This window comes from Drosophila kikkawai, chromosome 2R (genome assembly GCF_030179895.1).
Source record: "Drosophila kikkawai strain 14028-0561.14 chromosome 2R, DkikHiC1v2, whole genome shotgun sequence".
In the NCBI taxonomy this organism is placed as follows: Eukaryota; Metazoa; Arthropoda; class Insecta; order Diptera; family Drosophilidae; genus Drosophila; species Drosophila kikkawai.
The window spans coordinates 9,107,581-9,129,301 of record NC_091729.1 but is presented as its reverse complement, the minus strand read 5'-3'; the positions used below and the strand labels follow the sequence as shown (position 1 = coordinate 9,129,301).

The 21,721-nt window shown below is 40.2% G+C and overlaps 1 protein-coding gene across 1 annotated transcript in view; it reads left to right on the top strand.

Annotated features, from left to right (window-relative positions):
- Positions 1-21,721, top strand: part of Dyrk2 (Dual-specificity tyrosine phosphorylation-regulated kinase 2) — a 48,861-nt gene that overhangs the window by 9,800 nt on the left and 17,340 nt on the right. Inside the window, exons 2-3 of the mRNA XM_017166448.2 lie at positions 2,137-2,204; positions 8,550-8,596. The gene's annotated coding sequence lies outside the window, so the exon portion shown is untranslated. The remainder of the gene's footprint in view (positions 1-2,136; positions 2,205-8,549; positions 8,597-21,721) is intronic.

The window sequence follows — 21,721 nt, the reverse complement described above, 5'->3', positions numbered from 1 at the left end:
CGCCAAGCCATAATCGTTTAGATGTTGTTCACTTCTCATAATGATCGTGTTGGCTAGATTTGGGGGATCGGTAGCTGGAGATCGGGCTGGATATGAGCACAAAGAGATGGCGGCTGGGACAGAGACTGAGCCCGAATGACTACTGTGTGCGCAGGTAAAGCAAAAATCAAGGTGTGCTTGGGCTTAGCTAAGCTCCAATCTGCACTTCGCTCTCCATGGGGGCAATATGCAATGTGTCTGGTGTCTTGGCCTAACTGTTTTTGAGTATTTTACGTTAATTTACGCCCAGATGGTTGAGTATATTTTCGCTAGAGTCGTTGTCTGCTTTCGGTTTCATTATGAGTGGAATATCATGCAATGGCCGACTTGGCTTGGTTTTGGCTTGTATCTGACAGTTGCACACTTGGATTGCTGGTTGCAACACCCATTTTGTATCTTTCACTGCCTGCCTCGTTACTCTGCGGGTAATCATATTTCTACCCGTCTGTCTGTTGTTAAATTAGCAGCTGTGTTCGAATACCGTATTTTTTAGTTTCAGGATATTTCAGCTTGCTAAAGAAGGCTGAACTTTCAGTGGTTCCATGTTTTGTTTCTTGGATTTCCACATTGTCACTGGGCTCTGTTGATAAGTGACGTCTCTTCTAGCGTTTTCCGTTGGGGTCTTTTGGATTTAACGCGCCTTGCTGACTCTATGTGATTTTCCTAATTGGATTTTCCGTCTAGGCAAACATTTCTGTCCACGTCTGCTTTGGGCTTGCGCTCTTTTGGCATTGTCCAAAGTGTCAATTGGATTTGAGAACCATTTCATAACAGATATTTCACGTTCACGGCGCACAGTGCGTATGTGAAAGCGCCGTCACCTAATTTAAAGTCACAATAATAATATTAATTTAATGATTTGTAGGCCATAAAGAGCACGGTTGATTACGTCTTCGATTGATGACAATGATTTATTATTATTTTTATGACCAGCATTCGGAGTAGCTCTCAAATTGAATTTATTTGCGTGCCTTACTTTATGCGCTCACTCGAACCGACAGAGATCCATTCGAACAACCATAAAATAGATTCAAAATCAAAATAAACTGAAACAGCTGGTCGATATGTATTTGTATTCGTCATTTTTTTTAGCGTTGGCGCTTTCACTTGCCATTTTTCTTAGTTTTTTTTTATGTCGGCGCATGAAAAAATGAAAATATTTATTTGCCTTAGTTGCTTTATGCAATAAGAAAAAGATTTTTATTTTTTGTTTATAATTCATTCATATTAAAAGTAATGCCGGGATATCATCAATTAAATGGAGAGGCGTTTTGAGTTTCTGATTCAGGCTTTTTTGGGGCTTGGTCAGCTCTGCCAGCTGCATCCAAAATAAAAGCAAACAGAGAAAACCAAGGAAGCTCAGTAAATACAAAATGAAAAATTGCCCAAGCCTGCAAATTTAAAGAGCAACAAAGCAAAAAATATATATAATCTCTGCCGCGATTTGCGCCACGGAAAATGAACAACAGACCCAACGCGATCCCATTCGATTTGAGAGATTCAATAGCCTTGTAGATATACTATATTTCATTGTCAAAATGTTAGATATTTTTCTATTAAGAGAAGAGAAACCCATTTCCAAAGTTAAGCAGATAATATATTGAATTTGTATATGTTTTTTCATATATATCTGCACATTTGATTTGATTACAAGAAACTCAATCTCGATTGTTTGCAGCGACATTCCTGGTCAGTGTAACGAGCCTGATAAAAAATAGTTGGATTCCCACTTTCTATCAACCACTGACTCACAAACGCCCCCAATTACTGATTAGGCCAGCTGGTATTCCACAGATTTGATTTCACCTTGCTTATCAGTTGAATATTTACGCTGCAGACACGCACGCCGATAAGGTGGAGCGAAATAAAGTGGCTGATTTTATTTGTCTAATTTGAATGTGAGAGGTATTTGAACAATTATTTGTTTTGGGATTGTAAACGGTGTAAACGGGAGATAAGATAGGGTCTTCACATGGGAATTGTGCCACACAGAGTGACATAACTAGGTCGGAAATTGGGCAGCAGGGGGATTAATGCTACTTGTCTTTGATTGATAGCTTCATAGTTACTAAACACACCTTTTCTTTTTCTTTGCAGAGATCTTTATGTTTATAAAGAGCATATTGGGAGAAACAACTTTTCAAGGGGATCATATGTAATATCCGGTAAGATTCCACAAAGTCCTATCCTACCAGCTCTTGGGTGACCATATTTATATATTCCATATCTCGCCATTTGGGTTTTATGTAAATAAACTGTCGCAAAGGAAACTGCTTTTCAAGTCGTAATGAGATTCAAACTGCTGTGCAGGGAATACTAAGTGAATACGTTCTGATTATTCTCATATTTCTTAATCTTGGCGAAGCTTCAAAAATTCATGAATAAGTAATTGCACTTTATCGCATTTTCAGACGATTCCTACAGAAATTGAATTAAAGACGCATTTCTATGACTTTCCTGGCGTCGCAATTCGCTCTCGGATAATATAATTGAATCACAGCTTTGTTTATGGGCTTGCCGCCATTATTCGATAACACTTCTGGCATATTTCACTGTAAGCCGCGGGACCAGCTGGTAACGTGCTGTTCTGATAAGGCGCAAATTCAATTAATTGTGTCGAATCAGAAGGAAATGTGCTTGCAATGGATTTCCCAGAAAGTCTAGCTTGAAAACACATGTTGTTTATAGGAATGAATTGGAAATTTGAATGAAGTTTAACAGAATTTAGAGAAACCTCTGTATCGAGGCTTTTTGTTTTATCGTTAGGGTATTACGCGATAAGATATTCTGTAAACCAAAACCGTCAGGCTACAAAGACATTCGATGAGTAAAAAACAACCTTGTTGCACATTCAGTTTGCTCACAAATTGCGATACGAAATCGATTTCGAATTACAAAATAATACAGAACTGTAAATGGAGGCAATGAAATGGAATTCAACACGATACGGACGTTTTCATGATGCGTGAAAGTCAACCTCAGCCTTGTGCGGCTAGGAAGCGAAATAAATCGCAGCAAACAAAAAGTCAGAGTGAAATGTAAACATCGTAAAATGCGAATGTACATTTGTTCATGTGTGCGGTACAATAAAATCAAGCTAAACAAGAGCGTTCAATGAGCCACTTTTCATGCTTGCCGCGGCGAACGAGTTTGGTTAAAAAGCGAAATACATAAAAAATAACGCCAATTTGAACTTATCTTAGATGGAGCGCTTTGCTTTTATGTATATGTTCCTTTTTTTTTGCTGAGATTTGGCTGTGTAGAAAGGCTTCCATGTCAAGTTTGTTGAGCTTTTGCCAGCAAGGTTATTGCAAACGAGAAGCGCTCATAAAAACAAAAATATAATATAATATATGGTGTGGATAAGCAACTGCAGAGAATAAATTTTAAGGTAAAAACATGCGATAATTAAATATTTGATCGGTACACCACAAACGAAATAGATACCCGCCAGACCTCATGGAGTTCTCACTGCCAGACCGCACCTTCTGGCTAACTGAGTAAAGTGAGACTTCCGCAAATTCCCGGATTAATATTAGTCGCAAGTGCTAGTGAGTCTCATGAATCGCAGTTGCAGTCGCACTTATGGTTAAGTCTCAGCATACGCTGCATTTTAATCGAGAGCCAAGACAACACCTCAGATCCCAGGGCGACAGCTTGGCATTCGCCTGGCATTTGCATTTAAACGCGTTGCATTTTCTTGGTCGGAAAATGCCAAGACGCAAGTGGGGAAATTGAGGGAAAGACAAGACAAGACAAAACAAAGCGGCGCGAGTGTAAACTATTCCATTCATCAGCACTATGGCTAATGGCCATAATGAATATGAATAATTATCCACACTAATGCCGCGTCTCGAAGGCTTTTCAATATGCAAAGTATATTGTCCGGAAACGGGTATGGTCTAATCATCTTTGTAAAGGTTTTTGCCTTCGTTACGCATGAGAAGAAGACTAGTTTCCTATGTAGTGGGTAATTAAACCACAATTTGATTGGAAAACATAATAAAAAATATATTTCCCATTATAATTAGCTTACTTTGTTCGTTCTTTGAAAATGAATTGAAAGTTTTTTGTCCCGTTTCTCCTTTGGAGATGCTTGTATAGGTATTTTATATTGTATGTTAGTTCTTTATTTTATTTTCACACACCAGAATTTTCTAAACGCCAAGATGAAGTAGAGATCGCAGATCTCCGATATCCTTCTATCGATCTCACTCGCTTACTATCGATATACATATGTGTCTACTTATTCATAATAGATTGTTTACACTTATGCTACAGGGTGTTTCTACTATGTTCCTACTCTTGTAAGTTCTATTTTAAACTTTTCTGAATACTCAACTTCTTTATTATATTTAAAACTTATTATTTAATTGATCAGAGATATCTTAGAGCTTTATTGGTTGATGTAGCTTATCAAATCCAATTGGCCTAATAAATGCCAACGTTCTGAATTCAAACTCCAATTAGCATCTATTAATATTGTATTATTTTCAAGTCAAGTACCCAATAAGCTGCTGCGTATTTGCTTCACTCAGAGGGGACTCGCATGACACAGATACCCGCACTCTCCATCTCCATCGCTCGCCCGCATACTCAGATTTATTATCATGTAAAACTTTTGTGCAACAATCCGAACAACAAAAGCTTGCAAATCGCAGCTACTGTGCAGCTGCTATTGAGCTGGTTCTCCACCCAGGCAATTGTTCTAGTTGATAATTTATTTGAATATTTGGCATAATTATGCCAAAGCGAGCAGCGAGAAACAATAGCGCCAAAACCCGTTATAAAATGACAAATGTTTCACAAGACTGCAAAGCCCAACTATGTATCTTAAAGATACAAAATTGCACAGCGAATTGGGTAAAAAAAAATAGCAGAAACTTCTATAGTTGCTCGGTTCAGCTTGAGTTGACATTGAAGCTGAGTTAATGACCAAATAACCAGTTGCAATTCACGTTGGAGTTGAGTGCGTGAGCCCTCGTGAGGCTTCACGTCTTCCAATGCTTTATAGCTTGTAGCCAATATCCGTGTTTTCCTACTAAAACTGGCCTCACGCTGGCCTCTCTAGTTATGATTCAAGTTACCTGTGTGCGAGTCTAGTATCTGATTGCTGACAAATGAAAAATGATTGTCGCTAATTGAGCGAAAGGAAAGGAAACCAGCTAGGCTCTAACTTTAGCCACCGAGGGGAAGACAAATGATATGCTTAACATTGTGGCCAATCGGCCTTTTAAGGCACGCAGACCAATCACTTAAGGTCGATTAACTCGGTGGCCCAATGAAAGCCCACAGCAAACGAGATCGGGAATGAGATCAAGAGGGAGAACTCGATCTCGATCTCGATCTTCTATAAGTTTGCACTTGGCGCCTCTGGCTCTCAGCCGTTGCGATCGTCGTGCGTCTCGAATCAAAGCGCGCATAAATTTCTATGCTTTTGTAAGTCTACACAGTAGCGGCGTTCATTAATCAAAAGGCACAATAGTCTAGCCGTTCCGAAGATCGCATATTAGTTACACTTTAGCGAAGCGCCCAGAATTCTGATGGCGGGTTATTAGTTCGTCCAAGTTATGATGCAAAGCAGTTGGTGATTGATCGTTTTACATGATGAGGGGCCAGCTGAAGATAACCTAAGCCGACACGAGACGGGGCTTGGCCGGGTTCAAGGCAGCTTCAGAACAGAAATTTATTGTGGGAAGTGTTTCACTAAGCTGCCAAAGTTATGCAAATGTATTAGGATTAACTCTTATAGCTGGTAATTTAATAAGATAATCAAAACAATTACGTATCTCGAGCAAAGTTCAAAGTAATTTTAGTCCATAAATATACCTCAAGTATCACGATTTTACTTTATTGTCCATTATGCATTTATGACTTATTGCAAGTACGCCAGAAAATGTATCATACTTTGATGAATTCTTTTTTCTCTGAAATGGCTGAATAAATTTGTTTGCATTTCTATTCAACTTTGCGTCAACGCTTCGCGAAGGGAAGTGCCAGCGAGGGAGAAATGTCAACAGCGCCTCTGCAATTCGCTCGCTCACATTGGCAAATTTATGCAAATTTTTATTTATTAAATAAACACGCAAAGTGCGTGTCATCAGCTGTTACACCGGGGGGAGGATTGGCTGTGGGCGTGCCTGTGTGTATTGTCGCCTGTTTGGGGCCAACGAACGACAACGATGGCGACGAGGACAACGCCAACTACAACGACAATCGCTGAATGTTGATTGCCAATTTGTTGTAGTAACTACCCGAGTTTAGGTTAATAGGAGGGGTTCTATGGGTGCTAACGAACTTGAGGTCACAGCTATAGGCGGATAGAAAGATGGGACCGAGTGCGTCAGAGAAGCGATAATGCGAGGGAAATTGTTATGAAGTCTATAAGACACATATATCTAGATGGGGTTCTTTGTGGGTGCTTGGCTTGATATTAGAGCTTACTTGCATGTAAAATTACTTTGTAATGGGTAAATGATGGAGTGTATTACAAAAGATAAGTAATTTCTTAAAAATTAAAAAGGACCTTGTTAAACGACCAAATAAATATTAAAATATCGTAGTGTATATTTCAAGGTAACATTGACTTACTCCTACTTCTGCCTGTGAGTTGACTTGCACAAAGTTCGCAAACTTTGTCAAATTGTGTGTGCCTGAAGATTGTTGTGACTTCATGTAACCACTCTGTTTATAGTTAGTTTGTTCGTCCTACCCTGGCCCAGACTCTATCAATTACACAGGAACACAAAATTAAACTTTGTGAAATTTCCACGAACCATTTCAAGTTTTCCATGATATTTGGGTGCTCCTGAGTAAAAGTCCCATACAAAATTATTTTCCATCACCTACAGGTTCCGCGGTATACCTAAGAATACAAAAAACCTATGTTTGCCGACATTTTGTATTACGTGGCCTATATAATTGGACTTACCTTTATTATTTTCGGTAGGACCTACTCTCAATACATCACGGCACTACTAAAAAATAGTCCCAATCGTGGACCATTGCCCATGTCTTTGGAATTCGACGCCAAAGTTGAAACTCCCAAAATTTTCAACATTTCTGTGATGAAAAAACAATTCTGAGAATAAAATCTTATATGGAACTAATTTTAAATATTCATTGAATCTATTGTTCATTGTATTCTTTAATTTCGGATTAAAGCGTTTGCATGAGGACATTTTATTGGATTTATTAAACGAATAAAACAGCTTTTTTGGTTTTATTATCTACTCCTATTTGCTGTCAAATTTCAAATAAGTCAAGGCAATCTACAAAATAGTAGTAGATATGTATCTTTTTATATACATATACATTTTTTCTTTTTGACTAAACTTAAATATGTAAGGATTATCGCTGGCTACTAAGCTGTCTTAAAAATGTTATGTTCGGAAGACCTTTTTATTTAATATAAAACTAAATGTATATTATATATAAAAAGAAACATATCTACTACTATTTTATAGGTTGCCTTGACTTATTTGAAATTTGACAGAAAATAGTAGTAGATAATCAAACCAAAAAAGCTGTTTTATTCGTTTAATAAATCCAATAAAATGTCCTCATGAACACGCTTTAAACCGAAATTAAAGAATACAATGAACAATAGATTCAATGAATATTTAAAATTAGTTCCATATAAGATTTTATTCTCAGAATTGTTTTTTCATCACAGAAATGTTGAAAATTTTGGGAGTTTCAACTTTGGCGTCGAATTCCAAAGACATGGGCAATGGTCCACGATTGGGACTATTTTTTAGTAGTGCCGTGATGTATTGAGAGTAGGTCCTACCGAAAATAATAAAGGTAAGTCCAATTATATAGGCCACGTAATTCAAAATGTCGGCAAACATAGGTTTTTTGTATTCTTAGGTATACCGCGGAACCTGTCGGTGATGGAAAATAATTTTGTATGGGACTTTTACTCAGGAGCACCCAAATATCATGGAAAACTTGAAATGGTTCGTGGAAATTTTTGGCTGTGTACCTGTGTTATAAAAGAACTGCGCCACTGAGCATGAAATTAGCTACTTGCTGCAGACAGAAGTATCCTATCCCTCCACTCACATGTTCCCTCCCTTGACTAAGCCCGACTGTCATGACAATTTGCAGATTGTGGGTTTTACTGGAGTAGTTACACGGCCCGTCATCGCACTCGATATCATTTCAGAGCATTATTTACCATTTTTCCTTTCTTTTTCTCCTTATTAATTTATGCACTTTTCCGTTTATTGTCTTGTGTTACAGTTGACAAGTTTTGCTGTTGGTCGGTGGTGGGCGGTGGTGTTCTCCGGCTTGTTTATGTGGTTCGGGTGGAATAAGTAACACAATTTATTATCTCTCCTACATGGCAATGGGTTGTTACTTAACGACTTTGATTAATTTTAATAGCCTTGCTAGAACAAGTTGTCTCGATGACTATAATTATTAAATATTATTATATGATTGGTAATTCTGTCTGGCATTTATCTAACCATTGTCTGTGCTTTTTCTTGTTTTTTTTTTTGCAGACGTCTAAAGAAATTGCGAAAGAATAAACATTTCTGCTTGGGACAAGGTGAGTTGAACTTTGGCAGACCGTGTGGAGTGTCATGTTGCCCGACAGGGAATACACAAATAATTAATTGAGCTTTGTTGCGGGGCGTATCGAATGCCCAAGAAGTTCTTGCGCAAGTCCGGGTTTCGAAATCCCAACTCGGGGTCAGTAATCTCTCATTAACCTCAATCGAAATAAATTTTATCAGTGCGCTAGTTGCTCCACTAATCTAGTGGTAAAAAAAAGCCTTTGATTGATACGAAATGAACATAAGCCTTTCTAGAAAACCCCTAATAAAACCCCAATGCAGCTGAAAGTGCAATGGGCAAAGGGAGTTATCAACTTCAGATACTTTGTGCGGCACCACCGTCTCTTTGAGTCAACGAATCAGTGACCCACTTCCGAGTGGCAACGACAACGCGACGCGACTCTCTAATCAGTCGGCCTGATAAACAAATCGTAGATAGAAGGCAAATGAGTAGGCTAACGAAAACAATTACAAACCAGAGCACTGGCTGACAGAAGCTGAAGCGTACTGGGAGTGTAATAACCCCGAGAAGAGTTCCCTGTTTCCTGTGTGCGATAAACAATGAATGGTCTCCAATATGTGTCAACTTTACGTAGAGATACTTGCTGCTGCTGCTGCTGTGACTGCTGCCATTGAGTCCTGAGTCCTTTTGTTCTAGGTCCTTGGCCTAAACCCCAAGTCCCTCCCGCCGTCAGATGTAAGTCCTTGGAGTGAACTTTTCCACAATGCTAGCTATTTTTATAATTAAAACTTTTCTATTGAGCCAGCTGGAAGCCCACATTTCGATGGGCTTATTTGGTTTAGTGAATTTTTCCACTTGGCGCCGCCTTAAACGGAAATGATGGAAAGCGTTGTCGGCGACAAGGTGGGAAAAGTGGGAGGTTCGGGCGACCACATGTGGTCCTCCGCCAAGGCGCTTCCAAAACAGACGAGACCTGACGTATTTCGCCCCCCGCCCTCTCTCCCTGTATCTCACCCCATCTCTGCTCTTCCCCAGCTAGATATGGGCTTGATGTGCTTCTTTTGTTATTCCACACAATTCGCGCGCCTAACCCGTCAAGAATTTCAATGAGTTCGTTTCCCTTTCGGTAGTCAGTCGGCAGTCGGTTCAGATCGGTGTCGGGCTTAGAACCAGAAAAAAAAAAAATACATGAATTTAGCAAAACGAAAAAAAAAGAGTAAAACATAATGCAGACATTTAAAACAGAACCTGTTGGCTTACTCATGATGTTGCCATTTCAGAAGAAATAGCTTTAAAGTGAACAAGAGGCGAAATTAAATAACACTTGTAAGCTGTGTTTAAAATGTAATAAACCATTTTCTATTAAATTTTGTGAAACAGAAATGATTAAAGTGGATTTGAATGAACAATTTAGAATGGCTTTAAGGTAATAAGCAGCGTGGAAATTATTGTTTATAATATGCATTAATATGACTGATTATATGCATATATTCTTGAGAGTTTTCCATAAAAAAAGTTCCAGTATCGACTGTGTTGTGTCCATTTATTTCAGTCAAGATATAACAGTAAAATTTGTGCCTCTTCTCTTTAAAAACTCGTTATCCAAATAGGCAACATAGCTTAGCTTTAAGAGCAAAACTGAAAAAAAAAATTCCCTTATATAGTTAATTGTTATTTAGTGCCACCAACACCTGATGTTTGGAATCTGACTCATGAATATTCAAACAAAGGTGTACATATATGCATGATCAAAATCAGTTCAGGTTCATCCAACTTTGTTACGTCACACACACTCTTTGACACTTGGCTGATGCGAAAAGTTGTTGACATCTCTGTAAGTGAGCTTGGCCCATAATCGATTTGCCCTTTGAGAGGAGTTGAGGTTGCTATTTTCTCCTTTTTTGCTCAGCAAAGTTTTATGAGCCAATTACATGCAACACTGGGCACAAGAACCCACTACCGAGGCACTGAAATATCACATCCATCACATGTTAAGCTCGCATCATGTAGCCACTATTATGTGAATGCGATGCGACTCGGCCCCCTCGTCCTTCTCCTTCTCACATAGGCCCTCGACGCATACATGACTCTCTAGGCCCATGAGCACCGTCGTCTATCATTAAACTGTCGTAAATCACAAGTAATTGACATTACACAACAGCCAAGCGCGGCGGATCGGTCAAACAATCAGCTGCCTGGCAGGCGAGCATGCAGGCAAATAAGCAACAATTATCCCAAGACAACAAACATTTACTCAAAATACACGTAGCAACAATTAAGCTAAAGATATCACATGGAAATTGTCAGTAAGCGAGAACGACACTGACATCTCTTCATGCTTTAGATATAAGCGAACTCTCATATTTGTTAGTTTAGTAAAGTTATTTTTATAGTATTTAGGGAAGACAAGGTCCTTTTAAATGGCGTTTGTGTAGGAGGGAGGCTGAAAAAAAACCACTGCTAATGTGCTCGACAAATATCCCACAAAGAGCAAGAAAAAATATAGTCAGCATAGTATATTCAGGGAAACATGTCATTTAGAACTTAACTTGTTCGGTATTAAAGCCACCAGAGCTGCTGGAGATAAAAGAATCCGGCTCGAAGGACCAATGTTTCGGGAGAGGCCGGCTTTAACTCGTAGAAACACAATGTAAATAATAACAATAAAACTTATGAACATTTTATTAACTTTATCGTTGATCGAAACTTATTAAGCGTATATAAAACTTGTTATTTTCAGTTTCAATCAAAATTACCACAAAGCATTCATACGTTTTAAATGAAAATAAATCAATGTATAAAACGCATGTTTAATTGTTTGGTTTTGTTTTTTTTTTTTACTTGATAAGATCACCATACGTTATATCCGCTTTACTCCCACAGAGCCACATGGGACGATCTCTCGATAAGACGGCATTTTGAAATAATTCGACGTTTGTCTCTGGCTCCCACAATCGTCCCGCCTGCTCCTCCGTCGGTTGATCAATTGGCATAGATCTCTTGAGATCTCAGTGCTCGAATGAAATGCACAATTGAAATGCAGCGAAACAATGAACGGCGAATATATATTTAGACTGACACACTAGGCAAAACCCCGAGTCAACCCACTTTTGTCTGAAGATTACGAAATCCGTTGAGCGATGCTGTGAATGTGCCACGCGTAATTCTATATAGAACAGAGCGGCTCGCGTCACTCGGTGGGTTAGATAAGGCGGTGGCACAACCTATAAATACATCAAGATGCAAACCTTATGTACACACTGAAGGAGACTCGCAATGTTAGCTAATAGCTGCAAAAATGACGTTGCAATTGCATTCGAAGGTCTTTACTGGCATGTGGTCAAGGCTTTTTTCAACCTTACTTCAAAAGTGAATATATAAATGCATAATGTTTTTGTTGCTTTAAAATGATGAGTGTTAATTATTATTGTTGTTTGAATAGTAAACATTAAGTTGCTTAAGAAAAGTGATGCTATTTGCATCTAACGTTATTTTTCTGTATTTTGCAAAAAAAGACTTGTTAAAAGTTAAGTTGTTAAGACTAAGGGTACTTGGTGTATTTCAAAAAATAGAAAGTACCGCGAAAACAAAATTAAAATCAGGAAGAGAGTACCTCATTAAATGTATATTATTACAGTCACTTTCGGAATACATAAAATTAGCATTCTTGAAGTCTGTTCGACCCTCATTTTCCGTTCGCCACTGTTGGGCCCCGAGAACTGCAGTCAAAACTCCGTTCGTCACGCCTTAACAACTCCCCCTGAACTGGCTGCTTTGGAATTTGTTCCCAATAGAACTCGCTGGTCCCACTTGGGATGAATGGAATTCGAGTTGTTCTCCCCTATTTTATTGTTATTCCTCTTCTGCTTCATTTGTTCCATTTTATTCCATGTTATTTTGTTCTATTGTTTATCGGAAGTTGCGCTTGTTGTTAATTTATGCGTTTTGTGCAAGTCCCCTCCTCCCGCGAGCCGACAGGAAATGCAATTACTTTGGGGGGTTCTCCGCATTCAAAAATCTTTTTGTCAGTGTTTGACGGCGGTTTTGTTTATGATTCTGCTTCTGACTCGGTTGTTGCTCGCTGCTGTGTGTGGCCCCTCCGATTTTCTCTCTGACCCACATGTCGTTAAAGTCGCTTTCAAATGCAAATGTGTTCGGGCCTCTTAAACAGTTTAATGGCCTTTTTGACAAATTTGTTGAAAATTTACAACTCTCGTCTACTGTCGATGAATGGAAGTGTTGCCCAAATTTTCAGGCAATTCTGGAAGCCAGATGGCGGAACTGAACTAGGGGAAACTTGTGTGGCATGCAACGTTTTAATTTTTAGAAGCAGTGTAATTTCCTGCAGGCATAATTCTGGAAAACTAAATGTATTCAATTGGATATTCCCGCTTTCTGTTTATTTTTTAGTTAGTTAGTTAGTTTACGTTACCGAATCCCACACTTAATCTATAATTTTGTCTATGAATTTTGATCATACTGTATAGTTAAGTGACTACTTGTACCCTGCAGACTCCCCTGGGGTATTCATCATTTCTGTTCGCATTTTATTTGTAAAAATAAAACACTTTTTACTTACGTGCCGATTAAGACAGGCAAAGCAAATAAAACAATGCCAGGAATTGGCGCGTGAAAATTGTTTCGTTTGATGAAAAAATAAAATTCAATTGGAAAGCAGTTCAAACGGACAGAAAGAAGCGCTAATTAACGAACATAAACAAAAGCAGACAACACAAAACAGAGTTCCAAGATGCATCTTTGCAGTCAGAAAATTTCACTGGGAAAATTATAAAACGTGCACACACATCGATGGCATCGACGGTATCGATTTCACTGCGAAAATAGGAAAGCAAAAACCGGCGGCTGCAGAAAACTGTGTGTGGAAAATCCCAAACTCGTTCGCGCTTTTCATTTTCAAAGCAATGACAATTTCGTCGACAGCGGGCGGCGCCACACACATGTGGCACCCTGGCCACTGCTCCCATTAATCGTTCTTTCTGGCTCGAAGTCTCCCTCCCCCTGGAGCACCCCCCTCGGTTATGAACGGCGATCGTTCATTATGCCTGTGTGTTACGTGTTCGGGCACAAACGAAAATTCTCATAAATTCCTTCCACTGCGGGAAATGCGAATTCCTTTCTCCACCTCGTTTCAGCCCCATCCCATCCGCTCCAGACTAGCACAACTTGGTCACTGGGTCGGTCTAGATGGCGTCTGGTGCGGCGATCTTTTGGAGGCCAATCCAATCCGCACGATCCGATCCGAACTCCTCCCTGCTGCTTCAGTTGCTCTCGTGTTTATTTACTTAGACATCAGGTAACCCCAGGTCCGTCAGCGCCGCCTCTTGCCACCTCGTGCTGATTTGTTTCTACTAATGCCCATTTAAATGCCTCGGCTCTTAGTCAATGCAGATGCTCTGCTCCTTGGCTGGCAGGTTTCATTGTGCTTAAGAAATTTATTGTGATTATTGAGAAATATTTGCCTGCGGTTAACAGGTTGTCGGTGGCTAAGTGGGCTAATTGCTGGTGGTTGCAAAAGCTATGCAATCGGGATGGGAAGTTTTTGATTCGAGTACAGAATAGGAATATAGAAACTTTCTTATTCTGAGAAACTAAAAAGAACCCAAAAATTAGGCAATGCAATCATAGATCTATCAAATAACCTCTTCTTGCATCTAGTTGATTATATATTAAATAAGGCATCCCACTATATTCAGCACAAAATATATGCCTGGACTGGAAAAACGAAAGCTTTAAGAGCATAATCAGTCCTAGAGCAAAACGTGGCGTAGGTCAGAGGCAGTGAGTCCAACCAATAGATAGATTGTAGATAGATAGATGCAGGAGGAGGGGACTGGATTTAGAAATTGCCAAGAGAAACAAAAAGACCGCTGCTGGCGAAGTAAAGCAAGCATCTCTGTCTTGGTCTTGGTCTTGCTCTTCGCGCGGTGGCTTTGGCTCTGCTCCACTGTGATTAGGCAGCGGCTCCGGGCCGATGATGTCGTGGTGCTGGTCAATGGTCAGCAGCAGTAACGAAAAGAGAGAAAAACATAAAAATTGATTGGCCATGGTTGTGGCTGCAGGCAGTTGTTAAATCAAATGCTTCCACTTTTTCAATTTTTGTAATCTTGTTTTGTTGTTTCGACTCCGTCTTGTCTGTTATATATTAAAAGAGCTGCTTTTGTCATAATAGACAACAACAGAAAAACGAAACTGCAGCCAGCGAGTAGGAAATTGGGTTGAGCAGGCTTGGTTCGTTGACTTGCAGCTGCAGCTTGATTAAAGTCACGGCGCGTCTTGGTAATTAATGCAACTCCGCCTGCCGGCCCGACTCTGATGTAAGCCCGGCTGATTGACAATGGCAGTCTATATTTAATTGATTAGCTCGCACCAATGCATCACTCAATCAGGCAGTCGCCTTGTTAAGGAAATGGGCGGGGCTGTCAAATGCGTTGCTCGTTTGTTTGGAAATGAAAAGTGAAAACATTTGTCGCAATCATTGGAAAGTGAAATGGAGTCAGTTGTTTCTTTTTTGTGGCGGATACGTTGTGAGTTTCAGGGAAATCAATTCATCAGCGCTTTAGTGCTTCGAATGCGAATCTCTCAGCTTTGGCTGCGAGTATCTTTGAGATACTTTCAACGACGCGCCACAGACACTGACAGCTGTCGGCGCGTTTCTTTGCAAGTGGCCAAAAAACACGAGTACAAATATACATACAACTAAAAAAGAAAAACATAACAAAGAAAGAAAGAAATACGCACAGGTTCTTATAAATAGCCAATACGACCCTGGCTGCCCTTAAAATGCCGGCAGCACGCTCTGGTTAGCTCCTCGGATGTTTGCCGAAGGTTTGAGTTATGCGGCCAGACAAGCAGACAAGCAGGGGATGATTCCGAGAAGAAGAAAAATGCCACCGACCTGAAAATGGGCGGAAGTCTGTCTCTGATCAGGTTTATCAATAGAACGGAACTCGAAAAATCACACCAAAAAACTTGGCTTTCTTTAAAGTGTCTTGAAGAGAACATAAAATTCACACAGGCAGGTAGATTTAAGTAATTGATAAATACATAAGATTGTTTTCGTTTAAATGTTAGCTTTTACTTATAAAATGTTGTTCTCTTATCATTTTAGGTAAGCAAATCCTGCCAAAGGAATGGAGTACTTGGAAACTTGGAATAACTTAGTAGTAGTATTCGTGCTCCATTATTTCTTGGCACACGAAATCCCCAGATGACCCTCGGCAGAGTAGCTCAAATGTAACCAAATTACCCGTGCATAAAAAAGAATTGTGGCCACTCATAAAACCGTAGAACCAACCGCTTCCAGTTTTTAATTAAAAAACAAAACCAGACTCTGCCGAGCCGAGCAACGGATCTCGCCAGAAGTTTTTCCAGCTCTCTTGTCTTCGGGATTAATTAACAACTTCCTCTCTCGAATCGGGTTTCTACCATCTCTTGGGTTGTTTTTTCGTCTTTATTGCCATGCGAATGGTAATAATAATTATTAATAAAATTTTCGTTGCTACTTTTTCGGTTTTGCTTAGTATTCTGCGGGCACACTTGACCCAAATCAAAAAAAGGCCGACAGCAGTGACCCATTTGGGCCAAAAGGCAAGAAGAAACAATTTCGTATTCATATATATTCACGTTCGGTAGCCTTTAGTTTGCTTATTTTATTAATATGCCGCCTAAATTGATGCAAAATAAATGGAAATTTAAGTCAATAAACTCGACTTAACAGCATTTCTCCCATCTTTGCGTCTTATGGCCAAAGCCTCAGCACATTAGTCAGTTAAATAATATGTCTCCTAAATTAACCGCACGACGTGAGGCAGTGAAAGTCCCGAATTGCATGCTGCACATGTCGCATCGCGCAACGCTGCGTATGCGTAATATTTGTCAAAATCAAATCTCTCGAAAAATAAGAGATGCAGGAGAAAAGCGCCAAGCAAATTGATGGCAATTTATGTGCATGGTCCTAACGGGTAATTATTATTCACGCATTTATTGGTGCATGAAAATGTAAATTGCGACAAGATCACGGATAGGAGTTGCAGCAACTCAAGCAACATCCACTGCCAAAGGCAACCAAGTTTGGTCAGCAAAGAAGCGACAACGAACTCAAGTGCATTAACCTTAAAAATCTTTAGCCACTTAAGTGCATCGCCAACACCAACACCAACACCAACACAACTCAACAACAACACCAACGAGTCATGCGTTTGGCGACAACAACAACAACAAGAGCGGTAGAAACAACAAGTTGTTAGCTCGCTGGACCATGATCTTCAAAAACCTGCAATCGAAGAGTGCCAGTGCAGTGCGGGCCATGTGAAAGAGGCAACGAAGGAGCCACGAAAGCCAGTTTAGCAAGTTTCGGGCAGTAGGAGTCGGATCTGCAACTTGTTAGGGACTTTAGCCGGGCTCCTCGAGCACAATTAGTACAACTTTGTTTGAGTTGAGCAGTTGGCAAAGGGTTTCCCTCTTCTGATTGACATCACATCATAATGGATTTTCACGTTTGATGTAGACTCTCATTAAGCAACATTGAGACCTTTTAACTTGCACTTTCCGTTGGGTTGATTGTGGAAATTCGTTTTCATTTACTTTCCATTTTCGTTTGGCTTTTCCATTCAATTGCCACATAATTTATTTATTCCGCTTTAAATGTTCCATTTGGAACTGAGTTGACAGACCTTGACTTTTAGTTTTTTGAATGGATTTTGCTCTCTTATACTTTTTTTTTTTTTTTTTTTTCTTTTTGTGTATCTCTAAAGAAAGCCTTTCATATGGAAATTTTTTGTGACATTTCTTATTTACGAGTTTTCCCATATATCTTTGTGTGAGAGCTTACTTTGTCGGTGCGACGCTGTGCTTTCTGATGATGCTGCAGCTGTTGAGTGATATATGGGTTGACTTTACCCTAAACGGAATAAATACGAGTAGTTTGCATGCATAATATGTCAATTGGGAAGTTGTTGTATAACGGAGTTGACAGGCTGTAGCAATTGAAGCTCAAATAGCGACTGAATATCATTTAGGATTCTCTCGTTGATGTTGCCTCAGCTCGGTGCTTGAAATATGAGCAGCTCGGCGGACGTGTTTTAATTACAACTTTGACATTACTTGTACTTTCAAGAATTGCATGTCTAATTGCTTTGCGCTTCGCGGATTTTCGGTGTTTGGTTTTCGGTTTGCCAGCTTTACCAGTTTTTTCGGTTTCATGACGATTGCCAATTTTTCATTGTTCGAGAGATGTAAGATGAAGGAGAAACCAAACCAAAGCCCAAACTGCAACTGGAACTGCAAAGGCAGCGAGTGAATGGATTTGTTACAGCCTTGGCTGCCACACAAATGAGAAACAAAGGCAGGCCAGCAGTTGCCGTTCGACGGGGGAGATTAAGGCTGGAGCTGGAGGTTGGTCATCGGAATCGGAATGGTAATCGGAGTGGCAATCGTTATCGTCACTGCCTGCTCGCTGCATGCCAGGTGCGAGTTATGCAATGCCCAATAGCTATGGAGCGGCGTAGCAAAGTTCAAGAAATCGGCACGGGCTTGACTCACCAGAAACTGGGTCAAGTTTTTAATGATTCTCCCCTCGCACACGACAGGTAAACAAATAAATTCGCTTGTTCTCTCGCCGCAGCGCGAAAACCTTGCCCAGCCCCAACGAAAACTCTCGAAACGGTCCAGATTAAAATAAGATTCAGCCGTAAAACCGCGACATAAAGGCGCATTTTAATGGCTGCCAGTGTGCACACAAAAATAACGAAGGAAAACTGCTGCCAAACAATGGATTTGGAAAGGGGGTAAAGTCCCCTAAAAGCATTTTTATTTTGTCCCTGAATATTTGAGTCTGCCGGGTGTTACAAACAGCTTTTCGTGTAGGATTTGGCCCAGCTGCAGCACTCGGGAGGATGTGTTTCCAACCACTTTAGAAGCTCTCGGTGTGCAGTAAATGGGTTTAGAGCAGAAGCCGTGCAATTTGTGGCTTCCTTTGATATTCCTGGCACGTAATCGATGCATTTGCAGCCGAACTTGATGTGTCTCATTTATTTTCCCGAGCTCTCAGGTCTTAGAAGTAAAAACAAGGTTCGATCGAAACCGGAGCAGATACCACTGATATTTATTTCTTTTAATTTCCTCAGCGAGCGGTCTAGTTCAGTGAACTTCCAAATTTGGGATTATAAACAAAGCCGCACACACAAGTTATTGTCTGTCATCGGATAAATATTTGTCTTATTTCTCAAAAATGTAATAAAGCAAAACGCAAGCTGTGAAAATTAGCAATAAAAACACAAAGACCAAATAAACCCTATAAAACTTGGCCAATTGATGTGTTTATCTGCTGACGGCAAACGCAGAAACTGGTTCAATGCTACAGATATCTACACAACCATATAAAAACTGGGCTCAGGGAACCCGACAGTGTCTCACTTCCCGCTGAGCTCTCGAAAAAGAGTCCATTCTCATACATCATGGGCGATGACGATGGGGGCAATCATGATGGCTGTTGGAAGATCGCCGACCACTTGATAATTTTATTAGAAGACTTTGCGCAACCCCCTAATTAGTGTTATATTCAAGTTTTCCTCTTTTATTTCACATGTCAAGTGGGAGAATTGTGACCCAATTCAGCAGAAATTTCGCCTTCTGACGAATTTCTACTTCTCTTCGGCCTGACGTTGGGCTGGCAAAAATAGTAAACGGAACCGTTTTGTGTTAAAAATAGTTTCATGGCAATCGGGGCTAGTCCCACCATTTCCCAATCAATTTTCAAGGCAATTTTGGGACATTCGACTCCATCAGTCGGGGGCGAGGAGGTCTCCTATGAAATCGAAAGCAATTTTACTTTGACGCCTAATTGTCAAAAAACTGACAAACAACTGTCAGTCAATCAAATGTCAATTGTATCTGTCTGTGGTTTGGTTTTCATTTCTCGTTTTGTTGGGCTTTTCGTCTTTTCGAACAAGTTCAACTGAAAGAACGAGCTACTTTATGGGGTTGTAAGTCGAGCTGGAAAACAAATCGAGCACAAAAGCCAGTGGAATAGAGACAATTATAAATGAAATAGTGCAAATTAGGATCAGTTAACTTAGTTAGTTATAGTTGTATACGATCGTATAGCTATTTTTCGAAACAGGGTTATAATCATTTATCTATACTATGAAGAAGAGAAGTCTTGCTAAATTACCCCAATAAGTCTGTAATATTTATCATGATTTATAATTAATAATTCATAACAATATCTAAAAGATCACTTGCCAATGGCCCCATCTGCCCAGTTGGAAAAGCTTCAGATCTCTCTCTCGACTTTATATAACAACTGTCGCACAAGCTCATGAAGAAACTATATTATGGTTAATTGTGTTGATCGTGCTGGCTGGCTGTGTGTCGCTTTTAATAATTGCTTCAATTATTTTCATATTATTAAATGTTAAAATGCTTTTTGTTCGCTTCTTTCACAATTTATGGTCGAGTAGTGCTTCCCTCGCCGTTGCCATCTCGATCTCATCATAATCATCGCCATGGCAGTAGCCACATCAATTCATTACGCTGTCTTGGAATCGGGGCTTGAAGTGCGATGTCTGGTGATACGGAAAAAGAGGGATGAGAGAGGAAAGGGGTCCGTCCTGAGCCACGGAAAAGTCTCGTCTCGTCTCGTCTCGTCTCGCTTTGGCAAAGTGTGCTCATGTTCATTAACGCCAAAGTTAAGGCAATTGTCGCGAGTCGTCAACGTCGCTCTGAGTTTCTCTGCCCTCCGCCGTCCTCCGCCTGCACCGTCTGCTGTAATCCGAGCGCGGTGGCTGAGTGGCGATTGCTCGACTCGTTCCATGGCTCATTGTAAAGTGCCAACGCCCGTTTCCCGCCCCCAAAAGCTCACACACACACCCATAGTTCATAGTGAGTGGCTTTCGGGCTTTGGTTTGGTTTTGGTTTCGGTTTTGTCAGCTGTCAGCAGATTTTTTCTCCGTTTTCTGCGTGGAAAGTGTGACATTTTGATTAGTTTATATGTATGATTTTTGTTGTTTTTGTTTTGGCCTGCCCCCGGGTCTTTTGTGATTGAACTTGAGGCGGTCTGCTGGGTCAATGAATACCAAGGTTGAGCAGACCATTAACCGAGAATTGAATAAGTGGCAAAGATTCTGTTTTTGGGTGTCGTAAATTTGTGCCCAACATATGTGTGGCAAATTGTCTCAAGTAATTATGGGCTACGTCATAAAAAAGGGGCAATAAAAAGGTTGATTAAGTGGTAAAGCTGCTTAAAGCATTAATGGTTTTCTCAACATTGATAATTTCAAAATATTTCTAAGAAAGTAGACTTATATTTTATCTTATTTATTGATGATCAAAGTATTAAAGCTAAAGATACTATCAATTTGATCAAGCCTTAATCAGTCAAAGGGAAGGGGTATCTCCACCCTTTCACCCTCCGGTCCCGATCGTTGTTAACTCTATTTTGAAAACGAATAACCCCCCGTGGCTAATTTCAACTCGGAGTGTAACAGTTTCATTTCGCTTCCTGCATTTTCCATCCGACGTCGACAGACCCATTAACCAAAATCTGCAATGCGCTTGCAGCTGTTGTACACAGATGCACAGATACTTGGATGTTTATTACTCAATCTGGAATCGCATTCAAAGACTTCCGCGACGAGCTACGAAAATCAACATCGAATGCATCTATGTTTGTGCGCCCGTTTCGTTTGCGTTTTCATTTGTTTCCACTGTTTTCATTCCCATTTGCATTTGGCTTTCGTTGTTTGTGTTTGTTGGTAAAGAGAAATGCAGTCAACTGTCAAATGAGCGGGCCAAGAGGCGAGGGAAAGGCACACGGCTAATTGTCATTTTCCGACAACAAAAGCGACAACTTCACTCCACTCCGCTCCACTCAAAGCGGGCAGTTGTCACTTTTAGCGATTTCACGATTGCCAGCCCCTTGGCTGGTGCTACAATTGGGTCCAATAAAGCATAATGCTCCCCGCTGGACACCGTTGCCTGCTGCACTTGTTTTTCGGCCCAAAGCCTCCCATTTCTGCCATTGTCTTTGTGCAGTCGATGGCCAGTGAAAAGTGTTTCTAGAACGGAAGTTATTAAAATGGTTATTGTTTTTCCTATCTACCGACTTTGGGGGTTACGGCTGGGGAGATTTTCCAAT